Here is a 20,001-nt window from a genome sequence, read left to right as displayed (position 1 = left end):
ATTATAGAGCTGTGTAAGACTAATCTCTAATAGCCACGTGACAGAGTCAATACTGATCTGTCTTGAAACCTCCTCTGCCAACACCATTAAACCAAAACTCTTCAATTTAACCTCAGGCATATTTTCAGGACAAGGGCAAAACCCAGCCACATTCTTTGCCAAAATATCACTAGAAAGGTGCTTGGGCCACTTACTACTATTCTTCCCTTCTAAAACCTCTTGAACTGTCTCAACCTCCATTCCATATTGCCCTCAGTACCACTGTCTTCCATGCTCCTACTAGGATGACCCAGTAAGCTCTGCTTAAAGCATCTGACCACTTTTGTAGTCCAACATCTCAAAGTTTTCCATAGCCCTCCAACAAACAGCATGGTCAGGCCTGTCCAACAATATCCTGGTACCAACTTCTATCTTAGTTATTGTTCTCTTGCTGTGAAGAAGAGACACCATGACCAAGGCAACTCTTATGAGAGAAAACATTTAACTGGGGTTTTGCATACAGCTTTAGAAGCTTAGTCTATCATCAGTATAATGGGGATCATGGTATTAGAGTAGTAGCTGAGAGCTACATCCCAATCCATAGACAGGAGGGGGGAGAGAGACTGGGCATTGTCTGTAGATAATTATTGAGTATTAATACTGTATGCGTCTCCCTATGTACAGTATTAAAATAAACCTCTTCAAAGTTCAACTCACTTTGTAGGGCAGAGCTCACTCCTGTAAACTTATTCCAAGGTAAGATCTAAAAGGCAGCCCACTCTGAAAGAAGGGCAGAGTCCCACAGCAGTATCTGCCCCTCCTCATGTTAGTCAAGAGTGTCCTTTACCCAGGAGAAAGATAAGCAAGGAGATCTGACTCCACCCCTAAGATATCCATTCTGAGAGCATATTGAGCTGAGACAATAAGCATTTGTTCCTAACCACACTGTTAACTGGAAAAGGATAGAAAAGGGGAAGAAAGAGAGGGGATGGGAAAGGAAGAGGGAGTGGAAAGAAAGGAAAGGTGGAAAACGGAGAGGAGAGAAATTGAGATGAGGAGGAGAGGAGGGGAGGGGAGAGAGACATTGGAACATGGACTAGGAAGAGCCCCTGTCGATTCTTTTATTACAGGATTTGGGGTGGCCTTTTTTTCTGCCAAGGTAAAAGAAATATTACATTCTTTTGCCTGCATTGGAAGTACCACATTTATAATAATTTGATGCACCCAATTTATCAAGTGGCTAAAAAGAGAGGAAATAAAGAGGATTATTAACATACAGTTCACAGTTCATATTTTATAATTATTCCATTTTCTGACTCTTGGCATGTATGACTCATTAATATCACCAGTAAAGGTCAACCACTTCAAAATGCTTTTAATTGATACTAATGCCACAACAGGAGAAAAATTTCCATAGCAAAACATAGATCTATTTAACAGGTTCTATTGAAAAATGGAAAAACCCTATACCCTCTCCTGTACAAAGACATTCAGGTCAGGCAGAAGCAGGTTAGCTATATTTGACTAGAAACACATATTTTTCAAACGTGTAATTCAGTTCACTATAGTACTTGGGCCCTCCTGTCCTTCCAATATTTCTATGGAACAGGGTGGATTTCATTTTGCTAGGTTGTCAATGGAGGAAAGGGCAGCATATTTAGTTAAATTATGTGTTTTGGACGACATGGCCCAAGAGTGACATAGCTGGATGGAAACTTCCTTCTGCTTTGTGTTTTCCAAAAAGAATGGGTTTCATCATGTAATTTTCGTCCCCTTCATCCGATTTTGGGTAAAATGCCATATTAAAATATCGGCGTTACTCACAGCCAGATTCTAAGGGACCCCTCACAATGAGTGTGAAGTCTCCCTCATTCGCTGCTGCAGCTGTCACGGCTTCTGAGTTTACGAGAGTCCGCCATGCTGCCTCAACTGGCCCTGAAGCCTGGGCCCAACTGTTCCTTTGGCTCAGTCTCCTGAGCATCTGGGAAGTAATGCACCTCACACAGCCAGCTAGCTATTGCTCAACTTATGAAAAAAATAGAGAATGGCATTGAGAAAAATGCTGCTCTGCTTCAGTGAAAAGTCAGTGCTGAGGAGGCTGCGGTGCGACGTGGGGGCTGGAGCAGAACAAAATGCTGTGCCTCTGTGCAAGAGAAGCCAGACACCACTGCACACAAGAAGTGTTCACACTCAGCCATCTAGATCAGCCCAGAGCGCCCTTCGCTTGGATAATGTCTCCATCCTCAGAGACACTCCGTCTTTAAGGAATTAATCCACTTAGGATATTATTGCCTTGAACTTGTACTAAGAGCTGAAGAAGCCCTTGTCTATCACGTTTGCTGTGAGGGGAAAATGGTGTGCTCCAGATAAAACACGACAGTGACCAAAATACCCTCCCATCTGTCAACTTTAGATTCCTCTCGCTGAGCTCCACATCACGCACTTTGGCAGGAGCCAGAGGACAAAAGCAGACAAGCGCTTATTTTTACCACGGTTGAAAGCGTGCCTGTTTGGCGAGGGAGTGGGGCGATGGGCACTCTCAGACATGGCACAAGGAGAAATTGGTTTAGCCTTTCTGCAAGGTATTTTGGCAGTAGGCAGGCTATCAGACTTTTAAATATGTATATCCTTTAGCTCGTGAGTTCAACTTCGGGAAGTTGTCTCCGTGAATGAACCAAACATCAAAGATGGATATAAAGAACCATCCAGCTGTCTGTCACTAGGCTGATGACTCCTAGTACACATTGTAGTATACGATACGCATTATTACACTGTACATTGAGATATATCTGTCCAGTGGAACTCTGCAGCCTTTAAAAGCAATTGTGATATTCGTACTCTTTGTTAAGAAAAGATTACAGGGGCTGGAGAGATGGCTCAGAGGTTAAGAGAACTGACTGCTGCTCTGGAGGTCCTGAGTTCAATTCCTAGCAACCACATGATGGCTCACACCCATCTATAATGAGATCTGGTACCCAGAACACTATATACATAATAAATAAATTTTATAAAAGATTACAGAAGAACACGTACAGTCTGGGCTAGATGGGGACATGGCTCAGTGATAGAGTGTTTGCCTAGCATCCAAGGCCCTCGGTTTCAGATCCACCACTGGAGGGTGACGAAAGCGGTGTGTATGGTGTGGGCTGTAAACTTTTGTTTACATGCCTAGAAGGAAGCCTGTAAAGATATGTAAGATTCCTCTGCCTCAGGATCCCACGAAACTGAAATTTCAGCCAGGTGCCACCCTAGCTGGCCGGCTACCTTTCCTTCCTTCAATTATTAACTTATTACTTAATTAATTAGTCTAGGCTAGCCTGAAACTCACTACATAGACTGAGCTGGCCGCAAACTTGAAGCAATCTTCTTGCTTTGGCTTAGTGAATCCTGGGATTAGAGGAGTTGAGACATCACACCTGGCTTCTTTCCATGTTTCTCAAACTATCTCAAAAGTATGTAAGCTTTTTCCTAGTATGTGTGTGTGTGTGATATGCCTGACTGTCAGTGTGCATGAACATGTGTGTATGGAGATCAGAGGTTCATGTCAGGTGTCTTCTTCCATCTCTCTTATAGTTTAGAGACAGGATCGCTCCCTGAACTTGGAGTTAGTACACGTGCTAGTTGGCCAATAAGCTCAGGATCCTTCAGTCTCACCCCCAGCCCCAGCAGGGAAGGCAGGGCACAGATCCACTCGATGTTCACGTGGGTACTCATGATTTTAACTAGTCACTTTACTGACCGTCATCCCCCAGCCGTGTGCAGACCATTGCTGTAATCTGCCTGAGCTTCTATGATGAAATACCTCACACTGGACGACTTAACGGGAATTCATTTCTCAGGTTCCAGAGGCTGCCAGGCCACAGACCAAAGCAGCAGCCTGGTGGGTTCAACTGGGGCTTACTCCTGGCTTGCTCATGGCCTTTTCCCTGGGTTCTCACATGGAAGACGAAGAATTCTGGAGCCCTGCTGCTTCCTACAAAGACATTAGTCCTATGACCTCAGTGACTGTCGTCACCCATGGTCGATTCTGTCTCCAAATGCAGTCACATCGGGAGTTAGAATCTTATGATATGAATTTGGGGCCAACTGAAAAAAAATCAGCTTGTAAGATGCATTTCCTGGAATGCAAAAATTAAGATATTCCAAACTAAATACTTGTTTTCAGGAGAAAAGTTTTATAAGTCATATGTAATCATGTTTCAGCAAGGTGGGTATGTTCTGAGATGTGTGGTATTAGGAAATTCCACCGCTGGCAAACATCATAGCACATGCTTTCATACACTAAGATATTATGCTATCACATGGCAATATGATTTTATGGAAACAGTGCTGTATGTAGGGTCCTTGTGTGGGGTCTCTGTGGTCATATCTGATAAGGAGTCAATACCTAGACTACATATCCTACAGTTAGTTCAACAACAGGAACAGTCAACCCAATTAAAAGCGGGCAATGCATGGGCTGGAGAGATGGCTCAGTACTTAAAAATACGGGTTGCTCTTTCAGAGGACCCGGGTTCAATCCCCAGCACCTACATGGCAGTTTATAATTGTCTGTACTGCCTGGCAAAACACCAATGTGCATAAAATAAAAACAAATAAATTGCTTTTTAAAAAATGAGCAATGGAATTTAAAAGAAATTTCTTTAATGAAAATGCATATGTGGTTAATAAGCACATTAAAACCTGCTTGACACTCCTGGCTATTAGGAAAATAACCACTAAACCCATGGTGGGGGAGAACGAGAGGCTGAGGGCACACCTCAGTTGGTAACATGCTCGACTCACCTTGTACAAAAGCTGGGATTTGATAACCGGCGCTGCAAAGATTAAATAAGTAAAAAGAAAATTACAAATACTGGCACAGATGTGGAGAGATCAGAACCCTTGGGTGGTGCTGAAGGGAATGCAGGAAAGGTATCTTTGCTGTAGAAAATGAGGTGTGGCTCCTTAAAAAAACATTTGACCTGAGACTTTGTCTCGGAGGAAGTGTGTCACTGGAGGTAGGTTTCGTGGTTTCCAAAAGCCCATGCCAAGCGCAGAGTCTCTCTCTTCCTGTTGCCTTTAGATCTGAAGGGAGAGCTCGCAGCTACCATGTCTGTCTGTCTATTGCCATGCTTCCAACATGATGGGCGAAGGATTCACAGTCTTCACAGCAACAGAAAAGTAGTCCATGAGCTCCTATCTGTGCCTCCTTTCTTACCGTAAGAATGCTGAGATTACAAACTACCACAACCCACTTTTCTATGTGGGTTATGGGTTGAACTCAGGTCATCAAACTTACGAAGCAAATGTCTTTACCCACTGAGCCATATCTCTGGCCCCATCCCTAGCATGAAGCAGGAGGAGAAGGTTTGGGTCTGTAGTGGAGAACTTGGCCAACATGTCCGAGACTCTTGAGTTCAAAGCCCAGTGCTTGGGGTGGGAATTCTTGGCTCAGACAACAGAGGGAAGTTGGGCCAAAGTCAGAGGGGTGGTCATGGTGGCCACAGTCCTGGGGGGTAGCAAGAAGGATAAGAAAATGGAATATGAGACTCTTATCCCAAATAGAGTGGGGAGGAAAGAAGAAGGAAAAAAGGGACCAGATGCTGCCCACAAACTGCTACTAGTAATGCCCCCAAATTCAATGCCGCCTGAAATTACTGCAGCTAGAGAGAATGACAGACTATCTTCTCATGGAGGAAGAAGTCATAGAAACCAGGAACAGATAAAACCATTAGAAGAAAAGCAAGAGGAGGAAAGATCAGAAAGGATGATCTCAGGGGACCCCAAGTCTGTTGGAACCTTGGAAAAGATCTTTGATGAGAACCACGCCATTGTGTCTACATCCATGGGCTCAGATCCTCTCATTGGTACACAAGGATCTGCTAGACTGAGGCTGTTCAGTCCTGTTCAGCCATAAGATGCGGGCCGTGATAGGGGTGCTAATGGATGGCACACATCTCCTGTCACAGTGATGCAGCCCCCACCCACTGGAAGACCTACACAGATATTGGGGGGGCTGGACAACTGAATCCACGAAATTAAGGGCTCTGTGGAGCTTTCTCTTACCCATTCTGAGCATTATGAACAGGGGAATAAAGTCATTCTCTATGGTCTGCCAGAACCATATAAAATGTTATTGGCCAAAGCAGTAGAGAAACCAAACTCCAGTCACTTTCGTGAGAATGGTTGGTCCGTGACTTATTCAGAAGTACCTAGGCTATAGGCCCAAACTCATATGGGAACTGTTTTCAAGTTGGTAAAGAACATTCACCATCCATTGTGTTTATTGATGAAATTGACACCATTGGGAACAAAAGATAAGACTGAAACTCTGGAGATGAGAGAGAAATTCAGCGAATAGTGCTGGAACTGTTGAATCAGTTGGGTAGATTCGATTTGAGGGAAATGTACAAGTTATCATGGCCACAGACAAAATAGAAACTTTGGGTTCAGCACTTATTGGACCCGGTATCATTGACAGGAAGATTGAGCTCCCACTGCCTGCTGAAAAGACCAAGAACCGTATCTTCAAGGTTCCCACAAGCAGGATGACATCAAGGCAGTCTGCACAGAAGCTAGCTTGATGGCCTCATGGGAACGCAGAATGAAAGGAACAAATGAAGACTTGAGAAAATTTAAAGAGGATCCTCATAATAAAGGCATCCCTGAGGGGCTCTATCTCAAGTGACCCGCCGTTGCCTTAGGGCAGGTTAACAAGTTTTTTCTACCTGGGAGGATGGGAAGTTGCCCCAAGGAATATATTTTCCTATTGGCTTTTGCTAGTAGAGAGCCTGTATCTTGGAAGACGCTGTGCAGAGCATCGTGTGGTCTCCACCTGTTGGTCTTTGTGCTGTGCTATTCTCTTCTTTCCATGAAGGTTTGTCCTGTTTGCTTTCTAATAGATAGATAGATAGATAGATAGATAGATAGATAGATAGATAGATAGACAGATAGACAGACAGATAGACAGACAGACAGATAGACAGACAGATAGATCAGCAGTTCTCAACCGTTCAAAGGGGCCACATATCCCGCACATCAGATACTTACAATTCCTAACAGTAGCAAAATTACAGATATGAAACAGCAACAAAAATAATTTTATGTTTCACATAAATGCGGTCACAGCATTGGGAAGGTTGAGAACCACTGATCTAAAAGGATATTACTCATCCTTACAAAAGAAGGACATTTTGGTACATGCCATGACAGAGATGAGACTCGAGGACATTATGCTAAGGGAAATAAGAGAAAGGACAATTACTGTGTGATCCACTGAGAGGTGGTTCCTGGGGACTGAGGGAAGGAGGATGGTCAATTAATTGCACGTTGGGGCAATCTCACACACATCAGAGACATCACTATCCATCGCTGGGTAGATGACAGTCACTCAGCAAATGAACGCATTTACTGTCCCTGAACTGTGAATTAGGAAGTGGATAAAATGGCGAGGTTCACGTTATGTGCTATCATTTAATGTTTTTTAACTTTTCGAATTTTATTTTATGTGTATAAACGTATTTTATTCTATGTGTATAGATGTTTTTATACATGTGTGGATGCACACCATTTATGTGTCTGATGCCCAAGGAAATTGGAAGAGGGCTTTGCATCTCCCATAACCAATGTTATGGATCATTGTGAACAACCATTTGGGTACTTGGGAATCAGACCCAGGTTTTCTGAAAGAGCAGCCAGTGCTCTTAACTGCTGGAGCATCTCTCCAGCCCCTACACATTATCTTATCTCAATTTATGTTTCTGAGACAGGGTTTCGCTTATGTAGCCCTGGCTGGCTTTGAACTTAACTACGTAGATCAAGTGGGCCCAGGATTCACAGAAGTGTCCGCCTGCCTCTGTTTCTTGAGAGCTGGGATTAAAGGTGTGGACCACCACACCCCACTCTTGTCTCAGTTAAAAACTAGTTTTCTACATAAAGATCTATTTCTATCATGACTATGGGAAGTCTAACTTTTTTTTTCCAGAAAAAAACAATGGACTTTAAAGAGAAGAAGGCATATTTATCTAAAGTTATAATCTGTTGCTCGTGGTTTAACCTACATTGAAAAGTATTTAGTGACATTAATCCAAATTCATAGGAATTATTTCCTATCCTAATTCCTTTCAATCCAATTAGGTTTATTTATATGTGACCCTTACTTCTCCAGATGGTACCAGATCCCTGATAGACTTGGCGACATGGTGGGATAATGACAGGCAGGTGTTTGCTCCAGACACATTAACTCTTTCAGTATCATGAAATAGTCTCTCTCCTAGATGCTATGAAATTTAGAAACTGTTTAGAAGTGGTCTGATTCTTGTTAAGACCCAGTGACCCTTAAATCACTGCCACTAGGACTCTCGTCTGAGCCACTCTTTCATGCAAGTTCAACAACCTTGACTAATGGCCTTAAAAGAATGTACACCCTTCTCCTGGGATCTTTCCCCTCCCCCGGGAAAGGCAGCAGCTTTCAATTCTCCTGACAGGAAAGCTCGATTCTCAGTCCCCAGGTCTTCTCTATGCTTCAGTGACCACAGTGGAACCCAGGTGGACAGGTGGTACTTGGGCAGGACTACATAGATGTGTAGTGGTACTGGCACCAGAGAGGGTCAGGTCATGTGACCAGGCCTGGTACTGAGGGGCAAGACATGCTTTGGCCTCTGCTGGGTCCGATCCAGGTGATGTAGCAGCCACATGAATCTCCATGTTAGAATCTGGGCCAGAACTCAAAGCGTGGAGATACACGATCTTCATTCTTTACAGTTTCCTTCCCACCACCAAGATAAAAAACAGGACCAAGAGAGCCTTCCACCCCTTCTCCACTACGCAAAGTCTCATCCTGCTCAGTTGAAATCACTGTTAGCGTGGCACGGCCTTGCATGCCTGCAACCCCAATGCCAGTGATCCGAGGCAGGAGACTGAGAAGCTGAAAGCAGACTGCTCACCAAACAAATGACTGTGATCCTCCGCTAAACACGTTCCCATCCTCACTGATGGATCAGAATTTACAGGTCTTTGTATGCACCGCAATAAATAGGGCAGACAGAAAGACTAATAACTACATAGACAATGCTAAACAAGCAAGGAGTTGCAAGGTTATTTTTGATTTCTGAAAATTTCAGAACTATAAGGTTGTGTGCACATGTGCACACACACACACATGCACACAAACGGAACATTCTCAAGCTCATCTTTAGAGGTCCACATCTTGGCTTTAGCAAGACCTTGCTCTCCTTGGCTGAGACCTGAGAGCTGGAATGGAGATTTCTACCTATGCTTTAAGAGTTCATGCCATAATAAGGGAGCATAATGCCCTGCTGGAGGATGCCTGGAGCTGGGGAGCCGGGAGAGGTTAACGATTTGTTCACGGTTGGACAGCAAAATGAATTAGTTTGCGAGATAGAATTTCTACAGCTGGTTGACTCCAAAGCCCAGATAATAGGTCAAGCTGAGCTGCTCTTGATATGTCCAAAGAATACATGCTATTTACTTATTATTACTCGTGTGTGTGTGAGTGTGTGTGTATGAGAGAGAGAGAGAGAGATAGAGAGAGAGAGAGAGAGAGAGAGAGAGAGAGAGAGAACACAATCTGTTGCAGGAACTCATTTGTGCAAATCTAGGATCTAGGAGGTAAGTCTAAACCTGTATTACCTATTTGCTGGTTTATCAGGAAGGACAGGCAGAGGCTGACACTGAAGTCCACAGGCAGAATTTCTTCTTAATTACAGAAGCCTCAATTCTGCCCCAAAGACCTTCCAACTGACAGGGTCTGTTTCCCTCTGGCCATAGGACAATCCCACACCCCCACCCTGCCCTTTGGTTTTTCGAGACAGGGGTTCTCTGTGTAACAGCCCTAGTTGTCCTGGAACTAGCTCTTGTAGACCAGGCTGGCCTCGAACTCACAGAGATCTGCCTGCCTTTGACACCCAAGTGCTGGGATTAAGGATCTTCTTTCTTAACATCTGTCAAATGCACAAGTTCACCATATTTTAAAATGCCTTTGCTGCAAAACCTGGGTCAGTGTTTGAGTGACTGCCTGGGGACTAGATAACATGCCCGGGTTGACAAATGAAATCAAGCATCCTATCAGGTAGGTGTCACTGAGTGCCAGCCTCATAGCTGAGCCCTGAGAACTAGTGACCCTTGTAGAAAACAGACTATTTATTTACATCATACCATACTTGCACTAGGGCGCTAGATGCATGCGAATCATCTGCACCATCTCACATTCCCAAGCTCTTGAAAGCATGGAAGACCTAGCCAGCAATGCACTCCCTGGCCTAGAGATGTGGGAATCTGAAAGTAGGTTTAGACATGAAGGAAGGCCGTTCGCCTCATACAAAGATCTGGGAGCCAGATATGTCTGAGTTTGAACTATAGTTTTGTTGCCTTGTGAATACTGGGACCTTCAGTACCACTACCAATTAAAAAAACAAATGAACAAACAAACAAACAAACACAATTCTTTCATAGCCAGGTGTGGTGTGCATGCCTGTAATCCCAGCACTTGGGAGGAAAAGGCAGGCAGAGTTCTGTGAATTTGAGACCTGGTCTACAGAGTTCCAGACAGCCAGGACTGTTACACAGAGAAACTCTGTCTCGAAAAGACAACAACAACAATAACAACAAAATCCTTCTATTCAGCTATAATTTGCAGTCCATGTAATATGCTCATTCAAACACGTCAGTGAGTTTTCAGTGATTTATGTATCCACGTAATCATCCAAGTAATAAAGACATAGAACGCGTTCCTTTTATCTGTGTTGTGACTTCTCCTGGGTACTCAATTTCTCTTCACCCCAGAAAGGATGGTGTCAGCCTCCCCCAAAATTCACCCAAGTTTAGCATGGTGAGCTGTTGCGTTCACGAGGGTTACTTACAGGAGCGTGGGGACATCACCTGATAGCGGCTACACACAGTCTGATAAGGCTTCCAAGCAACAGTCTATTCCTTATGTATCTTCTGGAGCAGATGGCCTTGTGAGCTTTCTCCTCAAGCCACATGAGAGTGTGTTGACAGATCTGATCTCATGGTGGCCTTGAGTAGGTGACCACAGCTGCCCTGATTCAAGATTGCAACAACTGTGTCCAGCCCGTAGGAAACCGTCACACATGGTCCTTCCTACTCAACTCCTCTTCACCAGCTCAAGGTCACTAACTACCTGCCTCTTTCTGTCACTGCACATAAATTCATTCATTTTAATATAGGTGGATTAATATTTACTGGGCAACGTTATTACAGAAACAGAAAATTAAAATGAAGTACATGATACCTCACCTGATAGACGCCACATGAAAACAGAGGGAAATTGTTTGAGTATGTCGTTTGTTGTTTCGAGTGAGATAGCGGGGGATCACCTCCCTGATAAGAGGACATTTGAACTGAGATTTCCCAGAAGTGGGCACACAAGCAAAGTAGCTGTTAGGAAGGAAAACATAGCCAAAGCAATGGCCTTGAGGTGGGTGTTGCTGGAATGTTTGAGAACCTGAGGACTCCAGTGTGGTTGGAGAGAAGGGACAGTGGTGTCATCAGAAAAAGGTAAGACGGGAAGAAAGTCCAGACACGGCAGACCCAATGACCGATGGAAATTTGCACTTCTAATTCAAACGTAATAGGGAGTTACTATGGAGTTTGGATCGGAGAATGCCATCACTCTGAAGGGTTTTTGTTTGTTTGTTTTGTGAAACAGGGTTTTACTGTGTATCCCTAGATGATGTGGAATTCAGAGAGTCACCTGCCTCTGCCTCCTGGGTGCTGGGGTCAGAGGTGTGTGCCACCAAGCCCGGCCAGACATTCAATATGTTCCCTCTTTTTGATCAGAGAGATCAAAAAGATCCCTCTGGCTTTGTGTAGGGAAGTAAGAGTCAAGTGCAGAGACTATGTAAAGTGCCTGGTATACAACAAGTGTATACTAAGTGCCTGGTATACAGCAAGTGTTTACCAAGTACACAATATACAGCAAGTGTTTACCAAGTGCCCGGTATACAACAAGTGTTTACTAAGTGCCCAGTATGCAGCAAGTGTTTACTAGGTTTCAGTTAATTGGAGACTGGCATTGATTTATAGTGTATAAATGAGGTTGTGACCTCTTTTTACTAGTGTACACCCTCAAATGTGCATTCATACTTTCTTTTAATGTGAATTTCTGAAGTATAAATATTTTAGTGCTGTGAAATATAAATTGTCTTGAAAAAAACCACTAAGATGGGTAAGGAGGTAGAGAGAGGTTAAAAAGCTTTTACTGATCCCAGCACTCAGGAGGCAGAGGCAGGCAGACCTCTGAGTTCGAGGCCAGCCTGGTCTACAGAGTGAGTTCCAGGACATCCAGAGTTAAACAGAGGAACCCTGTCTTGAAAAACAAACAAAGAAACAAATAAAAACCAAAAAGAGCTTTGACTGCTCTTGCAGAGGACTCCACTTTGGTTCCAAGGCAGCTCACAATTGTCTGTATCTCCAGTTCAAAGAAATCCAACACCTTTGGCTTCCTTGGACACCCGCACTCAGTCAGTTAAACACACACACACATTAAAAAGATAAGATGGGCCTAGGGATTCATTAGGTAAAGGTCCTTGATGCCAAGCCTGAAGGCCTGAGTTTGACCCCTGAAACCAATGTAGATAAGCAGAGAACTGGACTACTACAGTGTGCCCTCTGACTACTGCAGTGTGCCCTCTGACTACCACAGTGTGCCCCATGACTACTGAAGTGTGCCCTCTGACTACCACAGTGTGCCCCATGACTACTGAAGTGTGCCCTCTGACTCCTGCAGTGTTCCCTCTGACTCCAGCAGTGTGCCCTCTGACTCCTGCAGTGTGCCCTCTGACTCCTGCTGTGTGTCCTCTGACTACTGCACTGTGTCCTCTGACTACTGCAGTGTGACCTCTGATTCATGCAGTGTGCCCTCTGACTTCTGCAGTGTGGTCTCTGACTACTGCAGTGTGCCCTCTGACTCCTGCAGTGTGGTCTCTGACTACTGCAGTGTGCCCTCTGACTCCTGCAGTGTGCCCCATGACTACTGCAGTGTGCCCTCTGACTTCTGCAGTGTGGTCTCTGACTCCTGCAGTGTGCCCTCTGACCACTGCAGTGTGCCCTGACTCCTGCAGTGTGTCCTCTGACTCCTGCAGTGTCCTCTGACTCCTGCAGTGTGTCCTCTGACTCCTGCAGTGTGACCTCTGACTCCTGCAGTGTCCTCTGACTCCTGCAGTGTCCTCTGACTCCTGCAGTGTGTCCTCTGACTACTGCAGTGTGACCTCTGACTCATGCAGTGTGCCCTCTGACTTCTGCAGTGTGCCCTCTGACCACTGCAGTGTGCCCTCTGACCACTGCAGTGTGCCCTGACTCCTGCAGTGTGCCCTCTGACTACTGCAGTGTCCTCTGACTCCTGCAGTGTGCCCTCTGACTACTGCAGTGTGACCTCTGACTCATGCAGTGTGCCCTCTGACTTCTGCAGTGTGGTCTCTGACTACTGCAGTGTGCCCTCTGACTCCTGCAGTGTGCTCTCTGACTCCTGCAGTGTACTGACTCATGCAGTGTGCCCTCTGACTACTGCAGTGTGCATTGTTTTTGCATCTGTGTGAAGATGTCAGATCCCCTGGAACCGGAGTTAAAAATAGTTGTGAGCTGTCAAGTGGGTGCTGGGAATTGAACCTGGGTCCTCTGGAAAAACAATCAGTGTTCTTAATTACTGAGCCATTTCTCCAGCTCTGTTCGTAACATAATAAACAGAGGGAAAAGGCTGGAGAGATGGCTCAGAGGTTAAGAGCACTGGCTGCTCTTCCAAAGGTCCTGAGTTCAATTCCCAGCAACCACATGGTGGCTCACAACCATCTGTAATGAGATCTGGTGCGCTCTTCTGGCATGCGGGCATCCATGGAGGCAGAATGTTGTATACATAATAAATAAATAAATCTTAAAAAAAAATAGAGGAAAGTCTGGTTGCTTATCAAAAATATCCATGAAATTTTAAATGCTTTTTATTTAGTTTTTTATGTTTCTGTATTTGTGTTTTACAATTTTTTTTTATGTATTTTTATGGGTATGGGTACTTTGCATGCCCTGAGCCAATGGAAGCCAGGAGAAGGAACTGAATCCCTGGGACAAATTTACAGATACAGACAGTTGTGAGCTGCCATGTGAGTCTTGAGAATCAAACCCAGGTTCTCTTTAAAAGCAGCCAGTTGTTTAAAGGCAGAGTCATACTCCAGCCCACTTGAATGCTTTTTTAAAATGATCTCTCTCTCTCTCTCTCTCTCTCTCTCTCTCTCTCTCTCTGTATCAATGTATCTATCATCTATCTAGTTATCGTGTGTGTGTGTGTTGCATGTGCATTAATGCAATGTGTGCATACCACAGCACTTGTGTGGAAGTCAAGGGGTGGGCAGCTCTGTGACATCGGTGCCCACTCTTTACCTTTACACAGGTTCTAGGGATTGAACTCACGTAGTGAGACTTGTGTGGGACCCACTGAGCTAGACCTTGTTTGAATGTCTTGTTTGAAAACTAAGAATGAGACATTTCCCCTAAAGCAAAATTATTTTAAAAATAAAAAAACACAAGAATACAGTTCTTACCAGAACTGACTAATGTGTTTTGTACGTGTCTGGAGTGCAGAGCCAAGGGAGGGGTGGCTGTGACTTCGCTGGGTGCTGCGGCAGTTCCTGCTCTAAGTACTTCGCATAGACTTTCTCCTTTAATCTTTAGGAAAGCCCTCTTTACAAATGGCAATGCTGACGCCAGAGAGGTTTTGGCGTACACGCAGTTTTGAAGTAAGAAGACCATATTTTATGGGCAAACACATTTTAGCCTCTTTAATATAAATGGTTAGTCAAAAAAAGCCTTGCCTTCCTGCAGCTGAATAGAACGTACGGCTCCGGTTTCCTGTTTGCTGCTAAAGATACGCAGCACTGTCCGTGTTTTAAAATGATCAGTAGATTACATAGTTTCTGAAAGTATTTAAAATAAACGAGTTAAGGTGACTATACTTTTTATGATTTTTTTTTAACTTTTATTGATTCTTTGTGGATTTCACATTATGTATTCCAATCCCACTTAGCTCCCTGTCCTCTGGCATGTACCCCTGCCTTTGCAACCTCCCCCCCCAAACAAAACCAAATTTAAAAGAAAAACCCAAAACCAAATAAAACAAAAACAAAACAAACAAAAAACACGAAAGAAGAAGAGGGAAGAATCTCATCGCAGGCGCTGTAGTGTGGCTGTTGAGTCACGCGGTTTACCCCGTAGTCCATTCAGCTTTGCTTGCAAAGGGTTCACTGCCAGGAGTCATGGGTCTGGTCTGAGGCTCTGGCTTCTGCTACCCCACCGATAACTAACTCTCACTAGGGCTCCTCTTGGATATTCTGTTGTTGTCCTGTGTTGTGGATCTGTAGGCTTCTCCCCTTCACCTGCTCCAACAGTTCACAGACGAGGTAGCTGCTGGCGTGGGCCAACTCACAGCACTGGTTCTCGGCCTGGGTGGTAGCTGGGTTGGTCAGCCCGCCAGCGTTCCCTCATGGTCGCTACCAAGGTGAGCTCTCCAGCACTACTCAGCTAGCTCCCCCAATGCAGCCTGCACTCTGTTGCTCTCATGCCTTGGCTGCGCTCATTGCATCCCTGACAACAGAATCAGCTCTAGTGTGCTGCCCAGGTGAGGTACACTCCTGTGGTGAGGTATGGGACCATCTTTCCCAAGTGCAGAGGTGTGGGGGATTGGGGATGAGGGATCGGAGAGGCATCTCTTCCTTGAGGGGTGAGGGGTAAGGTCAGGTACCCCAGAGCCAGTGAAGGGCAGGGCCAGTTCAGCACAACATGGTTCCAGTGACCCCTATGCTAGCAAGGACCACAGATAACATCACAGACCCCAGCTACAGCAGGACCATGGCCCTAGACATGGCCCTCAGCAGCAGCTCAGCCTGAATGTCACCATGGCTCTGAAGGCAGCATAACCACCCAGATAAGTATGGCCTTGGGCACCAACATGGTCTCAGGTGACTGACCAGATCCTGGGTATCTGCAGAACCCTTGGTAGTAGTAGAAACCATGGACATCACCCCAGGACCTGACTGTTACATTGCCACGAACCCAGACATGGCCCTAGGCAGCAGCCCAGAGCGGACATTTCTATGGCTCCAGGTGGCAGCACTGGTCACTAAGATTACTACAGCCCCAGCAGCAGCATGGTCTTTTGACACCAACATGGTCTCAGGTGGTTGACCAGACTCCACTCATCTACATGGCCCTTGGTGGTAACAGGAGCCATGAACGTCAACCCGGACCCTGGCTGCTGCGGGGTCACAGACCCAGACATGACCCAGACAACACTATGGCTTTGGGTGACAACGCAGGCCACTCAGATCAGCATGGTCCTGGTGACGGCACAGCCCTTGGACACTCTCATGGTCATAGACTTCGGTCCAGACCCCAGGCATCTATGTGGTCCTTGGTGACAACATTGGCCACAGACATCAATACTGATCCAGATGTGGTAGGATCATGGACCCAGACATGGTTCTAGGCAGCAGCCCCAGCCCGAATGGCCACCATGGTCCTAGGTGGCAGTGCAGGCTACTTGGATTGGCATGGACATCACAGCAGCATGGCCCTTGGACACCAACGCGGTCACAGGTCTATGTAGTCCTCGGTGGTACCATGGACCAGGAACATCAAAACAGACCCCAGCTATTGGTAAGACCACAGACCCAGACATGGTCCTCGGCAGCAGCCGAGCCAGGATGTCACTGACCATGACCCCAGCTGGTAGCTCAGGCTACTCAGCTTGGCACGGGTCAGGACAATCAACCAAGAGTCTATCAGGTGCTGGGCCTAGAAACCTTGGGTGCCTGACCACCCTGCACAAGAGACATTGGGTTGATTGTGCACTCCCCAGACCAAGAAGCCTGGGTGGGGAAAGGGCGGGTGGGGGTGACACATGGGACATCTGTGTCCTCCACCGGCTCAGGCCTGGAAAGGGCTGAGCCAAGTGACTATATTTCTAAGGCATTTAATTCATATACTGTACTAAGACTAATCCTGCAGGCTTCACAGCGGTTAGTACTGACAGTTTGCCTTTGGACAGCAGCTGTAGGCTACAAACACGTTCGCGCACATTGCCTCACTTTGATCCCGTCTTCCTCGTTATTGTTGTTGTTGTGTTTGCATGAAGTGCGGTGTGTGTGGAGGTCAGAAGATAACTTAGTGGAGTCCGCTCTTTCTGGCAAGTGCCTTCACCTACTGAGCATCTCACTGATCCAATGATCAGGGAAGACACAGAGCTAAGGGACCTGAGCATCTACGAACGTAACAGCTCAAGTTTTGAGCCACCGCTGGTTAAAGCACCACACAGACTCACTTTCTTGAGTGTCATGAGGTGACATCTTCATGGAGACGTGATCCAGCTACTCTTCCGGCTCCTCTCTTCCAGAAGGCTGGCTTCGTTTTCAGCCTAGTGGTGTCGCGGCTGTTGGTTTGTGGGCTTCAAGTCTGTATACAATCATGACTGAGTTGGGGACTTGTTCTTTCTGCTGCTTACTCTTCCTTAGAAGCCGTTAGTAAATCTCTCCTCATTCATCACTATCCAGCTTTATTCACGTATTGTTTCCAAATCCATTCTAGGTCTGGATATATTTTTGCATCCATGGATACATTGCCTGTGGGTGACTCTAGGTCCCTGGGTTTCTGTTTGCAAAGACAAAAGAGGGAGTGAAAGTAAATGCAGAAAACTAGGACCCTGGGGAGAGAGTCAACAGTCAAAGTCAGCGCTTGTGGCCAAGCTGGGGTCTCTCTAAGCCCAAATAAGGCCTCTGTGGAAGCTTTACTGAGATGCAAGCACTGGAGGGGGGCTCAGGATTGCCATGCAGCCCTGTAGACAAGACAATGGACCCAGATACTAAACTCTCTATGCTTTTCAGTAGGCAAGGATGCTTGCTTTGGTTTTATAGGGCAAGGAATATCTTTTAATAACTTATTCTGAAAGTATTAATTTATACATGGGTTTTGCATCAGTGATGTTAGAGAGGTTTTTTAAAACCCACAAGTCCTTTAAAAAGTATTTTTAAAATTTAAGATGTTTCAAATAATAACAAAGTTCAAAAAATTTAAGATTATTCTGTATTTGCATTTCTTCAGATTACTTATTGCTATTATTGTTATCATCATCAACATTATGTGTGTGCATGCCCGTGCCACAGCGTCACGTGGAGGACGTCCGAGGACAACTTCCAGGAGCTGGTTCTCTTCTCCCACCATGGGTTGGCAGGGATCAAACTCAAGTGATCAGCATGGCACGGCAAGTGCTTTCCTAGCTGATCTTGTTGGCCATGTACTAGGTTTTTAAAGAAACACACACACACACAGAACAAAAAGCTGTAGCTGTAGTTGTGGCTTTCTGCATATCGTTCCTGGATCCTGTTTCCTTCTCCCTTCACCCAAGGAAACCACATGCTGGTGAGTTTGGTGTCTGTTTTCGTGTCGATATTTTTATAGTACTACGTACAGACCCAGAAAAAGCGTGTGCCGCTGTTTTGAACACATACACGCATTTAATGTTGGATAAGGGATAATCTACAAACCTGCTTCTGCAGTGGCACTTTCTGGCCAGTGCTGGTTCTTAGTTATATCTGTTTTTGTATATTAATAAGCAGCTTGAGTCTACACATCCTATGTGCATCTAGTCCTTTGTGATAAACCTCGTACATTAGTCTCTGCTGTTCTACAGACAGCTACTATGAACACCTTAGCAGGTGTTTCCCTGAGTAGGTGCCGATGCTGGTCTGGTAGTCACTGTCACAGAGTGGAATTACTAGCGTATTTGTCTTTCATGTTAACAGGTCATGAAAGATTCAGAAGGACATCGATTTATTTTCTGTCCTTCTACTCTATGTATCTGAACCTCTCATCTGTTGAACGTATTCCACTACAGTATACTGGCAAGTATTTTTTTTCTCTACTGTGGAAGATTATAGGAGATATTAGGTACTTCTTCGCTGGGATTTAAGTCAATCTATTTTGTCTTTTGAAATGCACTTGATCATATGTTATACATAAATAACAAGAGGAAATAAAGATATACACAGGTACCAGTTTTCTTTCTAAACTGTAGACAGACAAGCAAACATTACCTTATGTTTTCTTACTCACTTGGGAATCATTTAAAACGATCAGAACGTTTGCATGTTGTGTGAAGAATGGAAAGTATTCTCTTTCGCTGGAGAAACTCCAAGAGTGGAGAGTTGAAGGAAAGCACAGACAATGAGTTAGATTAATTAGCATTTGGCAACCTGTCCAGTGGACTTCTGGAACTTGCTCCTGGAATATTCAGATGACAATACTGAATGACGCCACTTTTGCTTCTCCAAAGGCCCTTCTATTTTTACACAGTGTCTACCTCTGAGATTCCCCAGCACTTGGATACACTTACAGTAAGCTCCCCAGAGTTTTCGGGTTTGGGGGAAGAGGCCGGGCCACTAAATCAGAATTTACACCCTAATGACCGAGGGAATGGAAAGATAATTAGCAAGCATGAGACCATATTTCCATGTTGGTTGAGGGTGAGGACAAGGGTAATATTTAATCCTATGATGAGAGGGAGGGGAAGGTGAGAGAGGCGGGAGGGAGGGAGGAAGGGAGGGAGGGAGGGAGGGAGGCTGGGAGATTCAAACCCATTCGGAACAGAAGCATTTCAGTTCCCACACTTATCATCTAGGTGTCTTGGCATCAACAGAACTTCTCAACGTAACAATGTATTTTCTCTGCTTCATGTGGCAGAAATAAGAGACCACCACTAAGGATGGAGGTAAAGAGTGAGTTTTGGGGTCACAAAGAAATATTCAAGGAAAGAATCATGACAGACGCAACCATTTTCAAGACTGAAGACAGGAGCCTCTGACTTGGGAGACTTCTTCATGCTGGCTAAATGGTAGAGGCTCGAGCCATCAGTTAACCAGCCTGTTTGGAAATGCTATGAGCCGTTGTCCAGCGTGCTGAACAGCTCCACGTCTCCAGTTGGGGTCCATTTGGGTAACGCTGCATGGAAATATGACTACACAT

General features: G+C 45.2%; 1 pseudogene; it reads left to right on the top strand.

Moving 5' to 3' along the window:
* The first annotated feature begins 2,524 nt into the window (after positions 1–2,524).
* LOC130887151 (26S proteasome regulatory subunit 4-like) lies at positions 2,525–6,649 on the top strand (annotated as a pseudogene).
* Positions 6,650–20,001: the final 13,352 nt, after the last annotated feature.

The sequence above is a fragment of the Chionomys nivalis genome, chromosome 15, assembly GCF_950005125.1.
Source record: "Chionomys nivalis chromosome 15, mChiNiv1.1, whole genome shotgun sequence".
Taxonomy (NCBI): domain Eukaryota; kingdom Metazoa; phylum Chordata; class Mammalia; order Rodentia; family Cricetidae; genus Chionomys; species Chionomys nivalis.
This window is presented reverse-complemented; position numbering and strand designations above follow the sequence as displayed.